The 15826-nt window shown below is 45.7% G+C and overlaps 1 long non-coding RNA gene across 1 annotated transcript; it reads left to right on the forward strand.

The window, feature by feature from the left end:
• The first annotated feature begins 202 nt into the window (after positions 1–202).
• On the forward strand, positions 203–1422 carry LOC123147590 (uncharacterized). The gene is made up of 4 exons (XR_006473318.1): positions 203–320; positions 418–530; positions 634–696; positions 1081–1422. It is a non-coding gene; the product is annotated as an uncharacterized lncRNA (long non-coding RNA).
• The last annotated feature ends 14404 nt before the right edge of the window (positions 1423–15826 follow it).

A 15826-nucleotide genomic window follows, 5' to 3' on the forward strand; every position in this document is an offset into this window, starting at 1 on the left:
CCACTTGTGTGTAACGATAGTTGCCGCTTGTGTATGATGACAATTGCCACCTATTTTGACCTGTTGCTTGCCATCCCTATCTTCCATGTGCAAGCAGCAGAAGAATACAATTCTTGTGGATTATTGATGCCTTTTTGATCATCCAGTGATTGAGAACATGTCGGAAAAGAATCGAGACGCGGAAAGGATGAATCGCGAAGGTGGCGCTGATGCTTGGGGTTCTCAAAGGCCAGAAACACCGCCTTGGGATGCAGCAGAGTATAGTCAACTCATCTCTGCACGGCCGTTGCTGCCACTACTAGAACAGTATGCAGGCGTAGGTATGATGCGTGGTAACAAAAAGAAGAGAGCAGTTGCCAACTTCGCAACGATGAAGATGACATTCTACTTATGTCCTACACTCCCATTTTTTTGCAGGTTCTTATGACCAAAACACTCTCAGGGGGGCCCCATGGCAAGTTCAGTCACAAGGCGCTAACACTGACTATGTACGGGCAACCAACCTCAACTAGCTAGTATGGCTAATCAAGGTAATGCAAAACAAAAAAAAACACATACTGCTGTGGACGTGAAAAATGGACATGCAAAAAAACTGGCAAGAGGACTCACGAGTTATCACGGGTGAAAATGCAGGGCCTTCATGCAGCACGTGACATCAGCCAGCACCCATGTACCTGCCATCGACGTCATACACAGGTCAGTCCATAAAAAAAGTGAAGTTGCGGATGTTCAATTAGCAGAAGGGGCATAGTTGGCAGCTCCAAATTGCCATGACTGGACTTCTACAATTGCCATGAATTTAAAACTACATTTGCCATCCCTGGATAACTGTTATTGCCATCAGTCGACACTTGCAGTTGCCATGGAGAAACAACTGCAGTTGCCATGCCAGAGCAACTACAGTTGCCATGTCATCGCAACTGTAGTTGCCATGGAGGAACAACTGCGGTTGCCATGCCGATGCAACTATAGTTGCCATGCCAGTAAAACTGCAGTTGCCACATCAGGGGCGACTGCAGTTGCCGTGCTAGCACAAACTGCAAATTGCCATGAATTGACCAACCACTACTATGCTTACAGCGTATTACGCTGGTGGTGACACGGCAAACGTCCCGTGGCAAGCTTCACAAATTGCAGGTGGAGCACGACATTTTGGTGTCACAGACCACACAAGATGGCCAAATGCAGCACAACAAGGTAAGGAAAAAAATTGAACCACAAAAAACATCACTACATTTGTTGTTTGTAGTTTTTTGTAGGCAAAACAATAGTTGCCATGTTTGTTGAACAGTACCTGCCATGACTGGACAGCTACAGCTGCCACACATGTCCACACGCAGTCTCACGGCTTGCTGTTTGAAAATATGTCGTGCCAAATCAATCGAAGATGGTGTGATCCGTTGTGATACACATCTTATTCAACCAAAAAATCTTACTCTCGTGCTTGTTTTTTCTATTACAGAACCTACAACTATAGTGAACAGCGGTGCGGGGACATCTACTGCGGGGAGCTCTGAGCGCACGGAAGACGCGTTCCACCAGCCAGCAGACTGTCATGCCGCAAACAATTTCGAGTCAGAGTCGGGAATGGCAATCATTCCAGCAATGCCGACGAGCACCCCTTTGAACACAAGCACTAGCAACACTCGAGTAGATGGAACTGCCGCCGATACTGAAGCGAATGATGAAACTGACGACGACGCACAAGAGGATGAAGATGGTGGGCAATCCGAGATCGTGGTACCTCAGCCACCATACATTGGGAAGAGATTTGGATCGTTCACAGAAGCAAAGGAATACTACCAGGCATACGCAAAGTTCCATGGATTTGCGGTCAACACCGAGTACCATAGGAAAATTAAGAAAACTAATGAGTACAGCAGAGGTGAGATGAGGTGCCACAAGGCACGGAGGAACAAGAAGGGGAAAGGTGTTGCGCCTGTCGTTCCGGAACGAAAGAGAGGCATCATTCTCAAGACGGGGTGCCCTGTCCGGTGTAAGCTAAACGTAGATGGAGCAACATGGGTGGTCAATGAGTATTTTGACGAGCACAACCACGAACTCATAAAGAAGTTCGACCTGGTGAAATTTCTGACCGCCCACAGAGGGTTCACCCCCGTCGAAAGGAAATTCGTAAAGCTGCTACATGATTGTAACGTCGGTCCATCAAGAATGGTACAGATACTATCTCTCATCCACAGCAAAAAGGGGACTCTGAGTAGCATGTCGTACATACCAGCTGACATCACAAACCTACAGGCCAAGTACCATAGAGAGAGCAAGTTGGCAGACATAGAGGCCACAATAGCCTACTTCGATGCGAAAGCAAAGGAAGATCCAGATTTCTTCTACAGGATAAGGTTGGACGATGAGGACCGTGTCAGGAACATGTATTGGGTGGATGGTGCTGCAAGGAGAGACTACAAACATTTCCAAGATTGCATTTCATTCGACGCGACGTACCTCACCAATATGTACAAGATGCCATGCGCTTCGTTCATAGGAATAAATAACCACAATCAGTCGTTGCAGTTCGGATGCGGCCTCGTCCGGAACGAAGACACAGATGGGTACGTTTGGCTGTTCAAGACCTTCTTAGAGTGCATGGATGGACTTGCTCCGATGAACATAATAACGGACCAAGATTTCAGCATGCGTGCAGGCATAGAGGAGGTCTTTCCGTTGGCAGTGCACAGGCACTGCAGGTGGCACATTATAAAGAAGGCTGAGGAGACGCTAGGACCGTTCTTTGCCGACCGTCCAGAGCTGCACAAGGCATTCGAGCTGTGCGTGGACCACAGCTTGACGGTGGAGGAGTTTGAAAGGAGCTGGATGGCCATGACTGAAACACATCAAGTCCAGGACAACGAGACTCTTGTTAGCCTGTGGGAGAAGCGAATGTACTGGGTGCCGGCCTACTTCATGCAGTGCTTCTTCCCCTTTCTGCAGACTACGCAGCGCAGCGAGGGGTTCAATGCTGTTTTAAAGCGGTACGTCAGCCCTGGCAACTCATTGCTACAGTTTGCCAAGCAGTACACAGCTTTGCAACAAAAAATTCTGGGATCTGAGCTACAGCAAGAAGCGACCACAGCCCTAAAGCAGCCAAAATTGCTAACGTATTTACCGATGGAGAGGCAAATGAGCAAGATATACACCAACAAGATCTTTAACAAGTAAGTCAGTTGCATTACAGTCTTATTTGCATAAAAAGCACCAAGTCAGTAGGGGCCTTGTAGAGTGCAATGCAGTTGCCATGACATGCAGCTGCCATGTTTAATGAAATACTATTTGCCATGCTTACTCAGATGCAGTTGCCATGTTAAAATGAAAATTTTGTTTTGGCATACTTGCTCGGGTGCATTTCCCTTGTTGAATGAAGTGCAGTTGCCATGTTTTATGCGCTGTGCTTCCATTGGAGCATGTTGGCATGCAAATGCCAATGTCAAAAAATGCTGAAAAAATGTTATATTGGCGACACATATGCTGAAATGCAGTTGCCATGTTTAATGAAATGCATCTGCCCTTTTTTTGAAATGCAATTGACATGTTTACTCAGCTGTAGATGCCATGTTTAATAAAAATGCAGTTGCCATGTTTTATGCAATGTGCTTCCATTGGGGAATGTTGGTGTGGAAATGACGATATCCAGTTGAAAATGTACTGCAATTGCCATGTCTGTTGTACTGCAATTGCCATGTATGTTGTAATGCATTTGCCATGTGTAGTGTACTGCATTTGCCATGTTCAACGTGATATATTTGCCATGTTCAATGAACTATGTTTGCCATGTTCAAACAAAATGTATTTCTATTTCCATGACAACATAAGGGTGTACAAGAAAAAGATCGCACGAAAGTTTAACAGAAAACACACAAAACTTGCAGATTCCAGGAAGAAATAAAGCGTGCCAGCATGTTCACGGCTTTCCGGGTGGACGAACATACGTTCAAGGTGTGTTCTATTTTGGGCATGTCAGATTCAGAACCTGAAGACGCGGACAAAGGAAGGAACTACTTCGTCAGAGCCTCGATATGCGAAGGCGAGTACTACTGCCAATGCTGCAAATTCGAACGGGACGGCATTGTGTGCTGTCACATACTAAAAGTCATGGACATGAACGCTGTGACACGCATGCCCCGCCATTTCATAAGGAGGCGATGGACTTGGGACGCTGACGACGCGTTGGCGCCGCAGACAACACACGCAGTTCTGGCTGTGCATGACGAGAGACCTGAGTCAACCATGGAAGTCCTGAGGCACGTTGTGCTGACAAAGAACTATGCTGAGCTAATTGATGAAGCGTGCAAGAGTGATGACACAGCGAGAGTCTTACACAGCGAGAGTCGTAGAAAAACACAGGAAGGCACTGAAAAGAGAGCTTGATGAGATCAAAAAAAGGAAAGCCGAGGAAGCCTTACACCGGTTCCCCCGCACATCAAGTGTGCCTTCATCCACGAGGCCATCGTCTGAAAACTCGGAGATAGGATCTGGAACAGCAAGCACACAAACCCAGGTCAGGAACCCACCCCGTTCCATCACAAAGGGTCGTCCGAGAGAGATAAGGTACAAGTCGGGACTGGAGATTCAAGCAAAACACAAGAAAACAAAGAAAGGGGCGGGCAATCCATGAGCAAAAATTGGGGTGCTGTGACATGGTCCATGTGGACATTTTGTTTTGTACCCCTATACGATGGGATTTTTTTAATTGGGAGAATGACTCTTGAGGGGGGACAGAAGTAGAAGGAAAATTCATTGAATGGATAAAATGCATTTGCCATGTTATGGGTACTTAATCTGCCATATTATGTGTAGTTAATCTGCCATGCTATTTTATACCAAATATGCCATGCTATTTTATACTAGATAAGCCATGCTATTTTATACTAAATATGCCATGCTACTTTATACTAAATATGCCATGTTAGTTGTACTGGATCTGCCATGTTAGTTGTACTGGATTTGCCATGTAAGTTGTACTGGATCTACCATGTTATTTATGATGTATCTGCCATGTTAGTTGTACTGAAAATTTCCGGATGCTTTTTGTAATGACTCTGCATGGCATATATCCCCATGACAAATACGATGCGGTTTAGAAGCACGTAGTGTGTTGTGTGCAATGTATGGGAAAACAAGTTGGAAAAAAAAGCGTAAACGTGCATAAACCGCAGCAAAGGTTATGGCTACATGATAAACCTACCCAATGCTAGCCGGTGCAATTAGCGATGAAAAAGAACAAGCAAAACAGCCAAAAATGAAAAAATGACGATGACTTTCACTAACCATGTCTGTTGAACTACATTTGCCATCTTTTTTTTGAAAACATCGCAGACGCATTCGAAACAGCAAAAAACGATGCTAGAAACGACGAAACCACTGTCGTAATGATAAACATAAAAACAGATCTGATGTAACGCCTAAAATAGGTTCACGTCCACACATGTATTACAGAAAACACTAAAAATGTCGCTAACACGCCACCATTACATAGTAGGCTACACGAGGTTGCAGTCATAACGTAGCACACAAAACATAGTTTTTGACAAAAGAACAGAGAGATAGTACCTTACATTCCTCAACAACAGAATGTAAGGTGTGCGTCTGGTGTGTAACGCCACGTGATCACTTGTACTTCTTGATGACTTGCTTGACAGCTTCCTCCATGAACTCGCGTGCTCCGGACCGCTTGTTGAAATCTTCATTCGTCAGCCAGTTCCATGTGCAGATTTTTCGGAGCTCAACGACCGTTGCATCTGTGATAGCGGGGACAATTCTGCCTTCCCACTTTGCAAAGTATTCCAGCGCGTGAAAGCCACAGTCTGTCCTGCACGAGGAAAAAGAGTTCAGGTGAACACGCAAAATGGACAGCTGCAGCAAAGATGGACTTCAGTTCAGATGTGTCAACAAAAAGAGGGGGTGGATTGATGTAAAAATGGCACATGAAGGAGCGGGTTAAAAGAAATTACGTGTTCCCTTGCTTCACAGTCGCCGCATACTCAGTCGGGAAATGCCTGATCTGGACCTTTGAATGTTCGTAGTGACGGTTCCAAGTCTCTTTGAGGTTCTTGATGAAGAATTCGGCATGCATAGTAAGGTCTGCATCAGCTTCCGAACGGATTGAATCAAGCACCTCGATACGTTGGTTCTTCAGGTCAAGACAGACCGCATAGCGGTGACCACACTTGTCGTGTCGGTCATGTGGTGCAAGCTCCTGGAACATGGGGAACATGACCTGCATTTAAAAAAGTGAAGAAATGAGATACAAAGTTCACATGAAAGAACAACAGAGGGACAAAAAAATTAGAATCACGTAGAATGTTTGATTATGGGTGGGAGTAGTTGAAAGAAAGTTGCCGTCCATTGTATGAACAAAATGAGCCATGTATTTTACTATCAAGTTGCCACATAGTTTGCATGGGGATACAAAAAATCAAGAAGTCAGTGTGCACGGCAACTGTTGCCACATGAAAACTTCTGCCACACAAACACAAGTACAGGTTCTGGCAAAAAACCACGCCATGTGAAAAAACGGTGCAGACAGGAAAGGAGTACTCACATATTTCTTCAGTGTGAGCTTGAAGTCACCGTGTTGTGCAAAATTGTTCCTCAGGATTTTGTGGTGGAAGTCACCATCCCATATTTTGCAGGTCACACTGTAATGCATGATTATCTTGTCGGCGCATACATCGGTGTGATTGTTGATGTAGTCGATCCCGCATGCAACTACATTCGTCGACATTTTTCCGTTTGGCCTCACGGACTCGGCAAGATCACCCAGGTCGACGTACGTCCCTCCGCACTGAATGACTTTCGTTCTGTCCAAACATGAGCTGTATGAAAACGATATAGCATGGAAGAATCATGCCTACTAAGTAAAAAAAATATATGAAAGAACTAAAACGTAAGCGGACCATTTATAAAAAGTACGAAGTAGATAAATGGTAAAAAAGAGCAAGCAAGATGAGAGATTATGGGGTATGGTAATTTACGCTTTCAGCTCCTTCATGTGCTTGCTGTTGGTCCTCGCATTTCCAAAACGCTTGACGATATCGTACAGCTGGGTCTGTTCCTTAGTGGCCCTGAATTTGGGCTCGTAGTCTTCCACGGGGGGTGGGTGAACTACCCTCTGCTGCCTCACAGGACCAGGGGTGACACTCCTAATGGTATCCTCAGATACCGTATCTGCAGGCACATTGGAACTTGATTGCCCTTGCCCTCGTGAGGAACTCCTCTGCAATGATGTCTCCTCGATCATGAGGTAAACTTCATCAAGTGACGGTGAAATCTCCTCAGGGGTGGCTGCAATGAATATAAAAAAAAGTGGGTTAGGATACATATAAAATCCAAAAACAGATGGATTGTGAGGAGGTAAAGGTCCATGATGTGATATGTAGGTAGAAAAAGTGGGGCAGTTGCCATGGGTGGTCCAACTACAGTCGCTATGACATAGCAAATACAATTGCCATGTAGTTGCACTGTAGTTGCCACCTAGTTGTACTGTAGGTACCATGTCACAGCAACTGCAGTTGCCATGTTGTGTCGGCTCCACTTGCCATGTGAATGCCGTATGAAAAAATGCAGCATGGTAGAAAAAATGCAGGTGGCATGATGTGGCAAATCCAGTTGCCATGTGTACTGAACTGTATTTGCCATGTGACAGCAACTACAGTTGCCATGTTGAAATAACTTCAGTTGCCACGTGCTTGCCCAAATGTCAAACGCAGCATGGCAGCAAGAAAAAACGTAGGTGACATGGTGCATCAAATCCAGTTTCCATGTCGTCACATGGCAGTTGCCGTCACAAGTGAGGACCCCCAAAGAATGTGATTGGGACAAAAGTCAAACTACAAACATGTATACAAGAAAATCGTAAGTGCGTGATGAGTGTACCTTGCACAATTGGCTCTGCAAACTTGACAGCCTTCCTGCCCTCGACCATTGGCTGCGCCATCATTGCGGGCATGCCTCCTGGGAAAGAAAAGGCAACTGGTATAGGATCGTGCACCACCGGTTGATCTTGACTGACGCCGAGGCTGAAGCTTGGTGGGGTAAAGGCCATTGGGTGCCTCTCATTCCTACTGGCCGGACCACTAACGACTTTCGGGGCAGAATCCAAGGGTGAAAGATCGAAAAACATATCTGAATCGGCCGCTACAAAATGATCGGCCTTATTTGCAGGGCGGGGCGTGTTGTCAGCGGTCTCAGCCGCAGCTTTCATGACAATCTTCTTGTTTGGACTGTAGGGGACACCGACATTGACTGGGAGCCTGGAAGTGCGCAGATTTATGCTGGGGATTTCCGCTGCGGGTGAAGGCGCAGTCTGCTCCGGGCGTTCCTCTGCGTCACTCGTGCCCGGCTTGACACCTGCATCAGTTGTGCTCTGGTCTTGCGGTTTCTCCATCACATTGATTTTTGCAGGTGGCGGGAACAGTGTGGACGCAGGAACATAACCAGATTCGTCTCTCCTGCTCCTAGCTACAGCCGGAGCGTTGGGTATGTCTGTTGATTGCTTGCGGGGGCTACGACGCCTAGGTGGTAGATCAGCACGCGGAATGGTCGCCTTAGCAGTATCTCCACCGACAGGAGCTGGAGCTGTTGTGCCAGGATTCTCATCTGCAGATGGCATATCCTTGTGAAGTGCCGCCTCAGCCGCTTCTGTCATGGACACAGGTGAGACACCAGGCACGCGCTTGGAATCAGTGTTAGATGAGCGGGAATCTTCCTTGCCTAGGTTGGTCTCGGGAGCATCCACTTCGACGCTTGCTGATGGGGTGGCATGGCTCACAGCAGCATCCTCCATTGCCAGAAGAGTTGGCAATATTTCAGCTGTCCTGGCGGATACCGACTCGTCACTCCCCGATGTATGGATGCCTGTTGTTCTAGCATGCACATCTGCAGCCGGCGGAGATGGTCGGCCACTTGCATCAGAGTTAGTGGGAGCAGTTGACGGTGCAGCAACAGTATTGTCGCCTGGCGCCTCATGTACATCTGAGTTGCCACCTGTTGACAACTTTGAATGCAGGCGTTCGAGTGGGTCTCTACTGATATGCTTGGCCCCGCGCGTAGTAGTCTTCTTCACCCTGCAAAGGAAAAAAAGCACGTGAAAAATGGTATGAAAAAAATGGACAAAAAAATATGTTTGCAATGATAGAAGCATTAAAAAACTAAAAACAAGTGGAAAAGCTGGTAGTTGCCATGTAAGGGGGTCATGAGTTGCCATGTGCCATAGTTAGCAGTTGCCATACAGCAGCAGTTATCAAAGTTAGGCAAATTGAAAGGAATGATAGAAATGTCTGATCTGTGAGGAATGCAATTTCAAAATTAGGTGGGGGATGAACTATCAGAAGAAAATGGTAAAAAAAAGATGACAGTTGCCATTAGGTACAGAAATAGTTGCCATTTGGCCTAGATGCCAGTTGCCATCTAAAGATAATAGGAGTTGCCATACATTTAAAAAATGAAGGAATAAATCATTTGGAAAAACAGCAGTTGCCTCGTGGGGGATGATAACAGAAGAATATGTGACAAAGCACACCAGTTGCATTGAAAAATCAAGAAAAAAACCGCTATCTCAAATGAAAAGCACATGGAGAAACCTACTTCTTGACTGCCTTCCTCAGGTCAGGCAACACGACAGGATCCCCGGTGTTGGTCGTCGTCGTACGAGCAGAAGACCTGGTGGAAGGGATGTCTCCGGCAATGGGGGCACCTTTGTTCAAGCGAGCAGAAACACGGGTTGGCGTTGGCGCCTGTTTCTTCGTAGCTGCTCGTCCACCAGCGGTCGGCTCACTGCACGCAACAGATGGAAGGAAAAAAGAAGGTGGCAATTGTCAGACAACCAACTAATTGCCGCGCTTGACAAAAAACAAGTGCAAAAGAAATGGATGAGATTGTTCCAAAGAAAAGATACACAGCAGAAAACTAAAATTGAGAGTCGAACCTCTTCCTAGCAGCTACGGGATCGATCCTAGACCTCTTGCCAGCAGAACCCTGCCCAACATCCTCTGGAGCCCTCCCCCTCCTTGATGGCAAAACCCCCTCGCGTCTCGCAGCCGTATGTTCTTTCACTTTCTCCGGTGGGTGGGCACCTGTTGCATCCTTGCCCTTGTTGCCGCATGTGCGAACTTCAGCGTGTTCATTGTCATCGGTGTCATCGTCGTCGTCCTTGCTGAGGCCAGCGTCTCCATCCACATCATCCTGTGTGTCACCGGGCTCTTGGGAGCTGTTGTAGTCATACCGGCCACGGCAACCGGTTGGCCTATGTGTACATTCTGGGACAAATGAAGTGAACTGCCTCGCAACCGCGTCGCTGTCAGAGGCACTGACGGACGTCCACCCCTCAACCAACTTCCCGAGCAGGCCAGTCATTCCGGATGCAAACTGCCCAATTAGATGCTCCACTAGTGCCCTCGCCTGTGCACGAAAACAAGAAGCATCAACAAAACAACACCCGTACTGCATTCGCTTCCGCGACATCAACATGTAATCCACGGCAAACCGTAGATGTGGACATTTTGATTACCTCAGAAGGGCAAGACGGAGCTAAGTGCACGTCCATCCACTTTTCAAATTTTTGAGGCCCCCCAAACACGCTGTAGTCTATAGCATGCTTGGCCATCAGCTATGAAAAACAAAAAAAGAAATTGTAAGCATGCCTTATAAACCACGGACGGTTGCGTCATGTCAAATTTGTAAGCATGCCGTGTGAAAAAGACATAAACAAAAACTAACCTGTAGTTTTCCATATGTGCCATCAGTTGCCCTGTCTGCGGCAAGCACAGCCTTGACAGCGCTGATGGTCCACGCAGAAACAGCAAACTTGTGAGTAGGCGGCGGGCCTCCTATCCCGGTGAAATCCACGGTGGACAGATCAAGAGAGTCGACATACATGAGCTGATTTAAAACAATTTTGCAAAGAAAAGAAAATATCAGTTGCCATCGTGGTTAATTTGTAGTTCAGAAAAAAAAGAGCAGGATAATGTATGATCCAACGATAATATGTATGTGTTAGTTGCCATTAAAGTATGATGGCAGTTGTCATCCTACTGTGATAGCAGTTGCCATGCTAATATGAAGGTAGTTGCCACATTGTCAGTATGACAGTTGCCACGTTGTCATTATGGCAGTTGCCACATTGTCACTATGGCAGTTGCCATCTTGTTATGACCAGATTGTCATGCATGAAATAAAAGTACGTTATAAACAAAGAGTTCACACAGAGATCTAGTGAAAATAAATACCATTAAGTGCAGACGACAACCCTTCTGGTACATCTTGTTTTTGAAAGCATCGTGGAGAAAGTCGGCAATAAACTTACACCAGTTCATACTCTTCACGTTTTTTAGATTCGCCTGCACCACACAAAATTTCAGGGCAAAAAAGTTTGCCGCGTCAGAAATCAAAACGGAAGAAACGCAACGAAAACACTGGTAGTAGCAAGCATGGATCATTCACCAGGATGGGGAAACATTTGTTGCTTGGGCGAAGAGAAGTGGTCGGCGCGAAAACAGCTGAGATGAGGTACATGAGTAGCTTCATCTTGAAAACTTCTCCGTGCGTCGTCATGTCCTACAGAGAATCTGCCAGTACAGACGTGTTCGACATTGCCTCCAAGCCAGGAAACAAACGGGCGAACAGCTCTTCCTCGATCTCATTATTAACCTCGTACGGGACTTTGATATGTCCCCGAGGCACACCCAAAGTGCAGAACACGGATTCCTCATTCAATGGAAGTCTTCCCCGTCCCGGGATCACGAATTCCCTGGAGGCGGGATCGTATATCTCACCAAGCCAATCGCATACCGGGTTGACAAGGTTCGTACACCGGACATCCATCAGAACCTGCATACCCATCTCAGCAGCAGCTCCCTTTTGATCGTCAGTGAATTTGTCAATCAACACGGTCAGACGTTCCTGGGAGGCTCTGTTGCGAATACGTTTCTTCTTCTGCAAAAAACAAACACAAAAGTGTTGAGCTGTTGCCATGTTTTTGCAATGTTATGAAAATTTAGTTCATGATGGACGACTATAAAAAAGATCTAGCTGCCAACAAATAACATAAATCAGGAGGAGGGGGGCGGGTGTGTGGACAGTTACCTCATCGCCCTCTTTTCTCCGTCCAGTTGCCTGGTTACGTTGAGGTGGATCCATGAAATCGTCATCATCACTTTGATGATCGCCACGAGCCATTCTGCTGATGTAGGAACAGACCAAATTGTTAATGGCGAAAATGTAAAATGCAATGGGTAAGCAGTTGCCACCTAACAGAAAAATATTAACTATTTGAATGCAAATGTGGTTGCCATACTATGCAGCCAGTTTGCCACACTGTCATATCTGTATTGTGGCAACAGACATTGTGTTCACATACTGTATTGCAACATGATTATACAAAATCCAAAGTGGCAAACACGCCAACTCGATGTGCACATTAGTTCCGTCCAGTGCTACCGATTGTGGCAACTATCAAAGTTTGGAAACTGTCGCAAATAATTCAGAAAAAAAAACAAGTCTCACAAATGAAAAAGAATGTTTGAGGTTACTATTATGTAAATTCAGTAAAAAATCAGTTTGCCTCGTTCAAGAGCGTGTATGTGGAAACTATCTCATTCATTCAGTAAATTTTAGTTGCCCCCCTTGTGTGTGAGCTTGAACACATTTGTGGCAACTATGACAGTCAGTTTCAGAAAATATGTTGCCGCAGAAGAGAACACATTTGTGGCAACTGCCACATTTGTTCATGTAGTTTAGTTGCCACACACCTGTTCATGTTCGGTCATACTGCCATAGTTGCCACATTCAGAAAGCATATTTTTTCTGGTTACTTATCGTACAAGTTCAGCAGAATTAAAATTTGCCACATGGGAAGAGCATGCGTGTGGCAACTGCCACAGGAGTTCAATGAAATTAGTTGCCACCTCGTTTTGGGGTGGCAACTATGACAGTCATTTTCGGAAATCTGTTGCCACATGGGAGAACACGTTTGTGGCAACTACCACGTTTCTTCAGGTAGTTTAGTTGCCGCACATTTGTTCACGTTCAATCATACTGCCAATTTCGCCATAATCTGCAGTTTCAACCCCAAAACTAGACTAGATCTAGGTTTCAATGGCAACTGCTTCAACCTCAAAATCACCCTTACAATTCTCGCGCGAAATGGCTGCAACCCCAAATTTCGAACCAATCCGCACCAAAACAACCCAGCGGACAACTCTCAAAATCCAAATGCAAGACTAATGCGTTGCCTACGAGCAGTCATAGCCTCACCGACGATGCCGCCGCAGCGGCAGCGACGAAACTGCCCACTCCCACGAAGCAATGGCAGGCACACAACTATGGCGCACTGCCGCAGCGGCGGGAACGCCGGCGCACCGCCGAATCGCCGGAATTTCTAGGAATGGATCTAGAAATCGAACAGGGAGGAAAGAGGGGAACAAAATCAGGGAGGGTATGCGATAGATGAAGCGAGCATTACCTTCGACCCGCACGCGTTCCGGCGACGCCGCTCCGCTCCGACGAGCACCACCAACGCCCGCGAACACCGTCGACTGTCCCGCCTCCGCCATCGCCTTCTCCCCTCGCCTTCTCCTCCAGTGGACTGTAATGCGAGTGGGTTGTGCCAGTAAATGCGACGCGGGGGAGAGTGAATGGAACCGTGAGGGAGAGGGTGGAGGGGTGTGCGACGTGTTTGACATCAACTGCGGTCGGACCGTGGCGTGCGGGCGCATGGCAGTTCCACCGCACGCCTCTCAGTGGCAACCGCTGACTGTGGGATGGCAACTACCGTGCGGGCGAACCCACTCGCACACCGCACACTAGAATCGTCCAACGTGGCGCCGAAAACCAGCCCTTTTGCTCCAAGATTCGTGCAAAACGAAACCAACGGCGATGCTTGCGTGTGGACGGAGTGGTGAACGCCCACACGTGTGGGCGTTAACATTTCCGATTCTTTTTCCAACCGGTGTGCTTCTCTTCAAGTGGATCCGGCCATTTTCCCATCCGCAAGATCAACTCAAAGTCTTCTCAACATTATTTGTTTCGTCCGTCCGAAGTTGCCTTTGTTTTCCCGCCCTCCCACCCCTTTTTCTTCAGGGACTCAGAGATATTCAAATCAAGTATCCTTTTTATTCATGTGAATTTTCTCCATTCCTTTCTTTCAATGTTCTTATCCAGTGATTCGCAGGAAGATTGTAACGGAGCATCAAGTTCATCATTCTTCATTCTTTTTCTTCTCCGGTGGACTCAATTCAATCTTTCGGTGTTGATCGTATTCTTTTCCTTATTTCAAATGTTTTCTCATGTCGGTGCACCCCCTAATCATTCACCTCTCGCTATTCATTTGTTCTGGAGTACTGAGATATCTCAGAAGATTCAAGTTTCCATTCTAAATTCGTTCAGGTTATTTTGAGGATGCTATCTCATTAAAGCCATTTAATTCAACTGGCGCAACCTATCTTTTAAATCATTCAACGGTGTATCTTTTGAGTGGGCCCTAACCCACAGGTCTTTTCCCAGGATCTTACCTGACTCTTCTAATTTTTCCGGAGTTATTCTCATATTCTTTTTCAAAGTTTGACGTAAGAATGAATTATCATCAGTCTTATGTCTTTCTCCAAGATCTTTCAAATTCTTTTCATTGTTGATTCAACCTTTATATTCTTCATTATTCCGGAGTACCTCAACAATTCATGGTGGTGTTTCCCATCGTCATTCTCGGATTTGAAGACCCAAGAGGAGTTCCTCTTAAATTCTTACCCGTTCTTCCATAGATTCGTGATTCTAGCTTGATGCCATCCTCTCTTAATTGTTTTCGATTGTGAGATATTCTTTTCACCCATCCAGAGCAATTCACGAGTCTTTTCAGTCTGATTCTCCGGAGGCCATCATTTCGGGTTTATTCATTCTCAACTTTCAACTCTCATTCTCAAAATCTTACCGGTGCATCGCTCAAGTATTCTCTAGTCAGTTCATGATCTCTTCGTTTCACTTGTATCTAAATTCCCTCAAGTATCTTCATTCGTTTTTCCAATTCTACCCAGTGATTTGTGCCTTTGCTACTCTCATTTTCAATTCTTACGGTGGTTCACGCAAGAGTTTTATTCCTTGGTTATCATATCAATTCATTCATTCTTTCAAATCCTAACGGTGGTTCGTTGAAGCCTTTTCTCAAGTTTGCGCTATATTTATCTTAATCCTTTCCACGAGAATAAGTAGTATGCCAAATACATTGCTTGTCATCAATTTAAATTGGTGAAGGATACACATAACATAATTCTTATTCTTGCTTCATCGAAATAATGGATTCTTTTCTTCTGGAGATTGTCCAAGATGAGTTAATTCTTGATTACAAGTGAGTCACCTTTCTTTCCGGAGTTCCAAGTTTTCCGCTTTATTTCGTCGCGAAGCTCCATCTAAATCATTACAAGGCTTCACCTTGTGTTTTCAACTTTCCTTTCTTTTTATCATCATTTTTTACCGGAGTTCTTCATGGAGGCTCTACATGGTGGTTCATAAAGGATTCCTTTCATTCTTCAATTGTTCGTCAAGATTTCTCTCGAAGCTATGATTCGCCAAGCTATACGTCAAGTATTCTTCATCTTGCATTTCGAAGTGCAATTCTTTCATATCTCATCTTTTGAGGTGGTGTTATGTCATTCTTGATAATTTCCCTTCGTATTTCATGATTCACAAGTTATCAAGAATGAGGTATTTTAAATCCATTAATCTCTTCGTTGGAGTTGTCTTGTGTCATATTTCACCTAAAGCCTTCCCTAAGGAATGTTGCTATTGTGGTGCTTATCAATGATTCAAGTTATCTCTCTATCTT

Source organism: Triticum aestivum, chromosome 7A (genome assembly GCF_018294505.1).
Source record: "Triticum aestivum cultivar Chinese Spring chromosome 7A, IWGSC CS RefSeq v2.1, whole genome shotgun sequence".
Lineage (NCBI taxonomy): Eukaryota > Viridiplantae > Streptophyta > Magnoliopsida > Poales > Poaceae > Triticum > Triticum aestivum.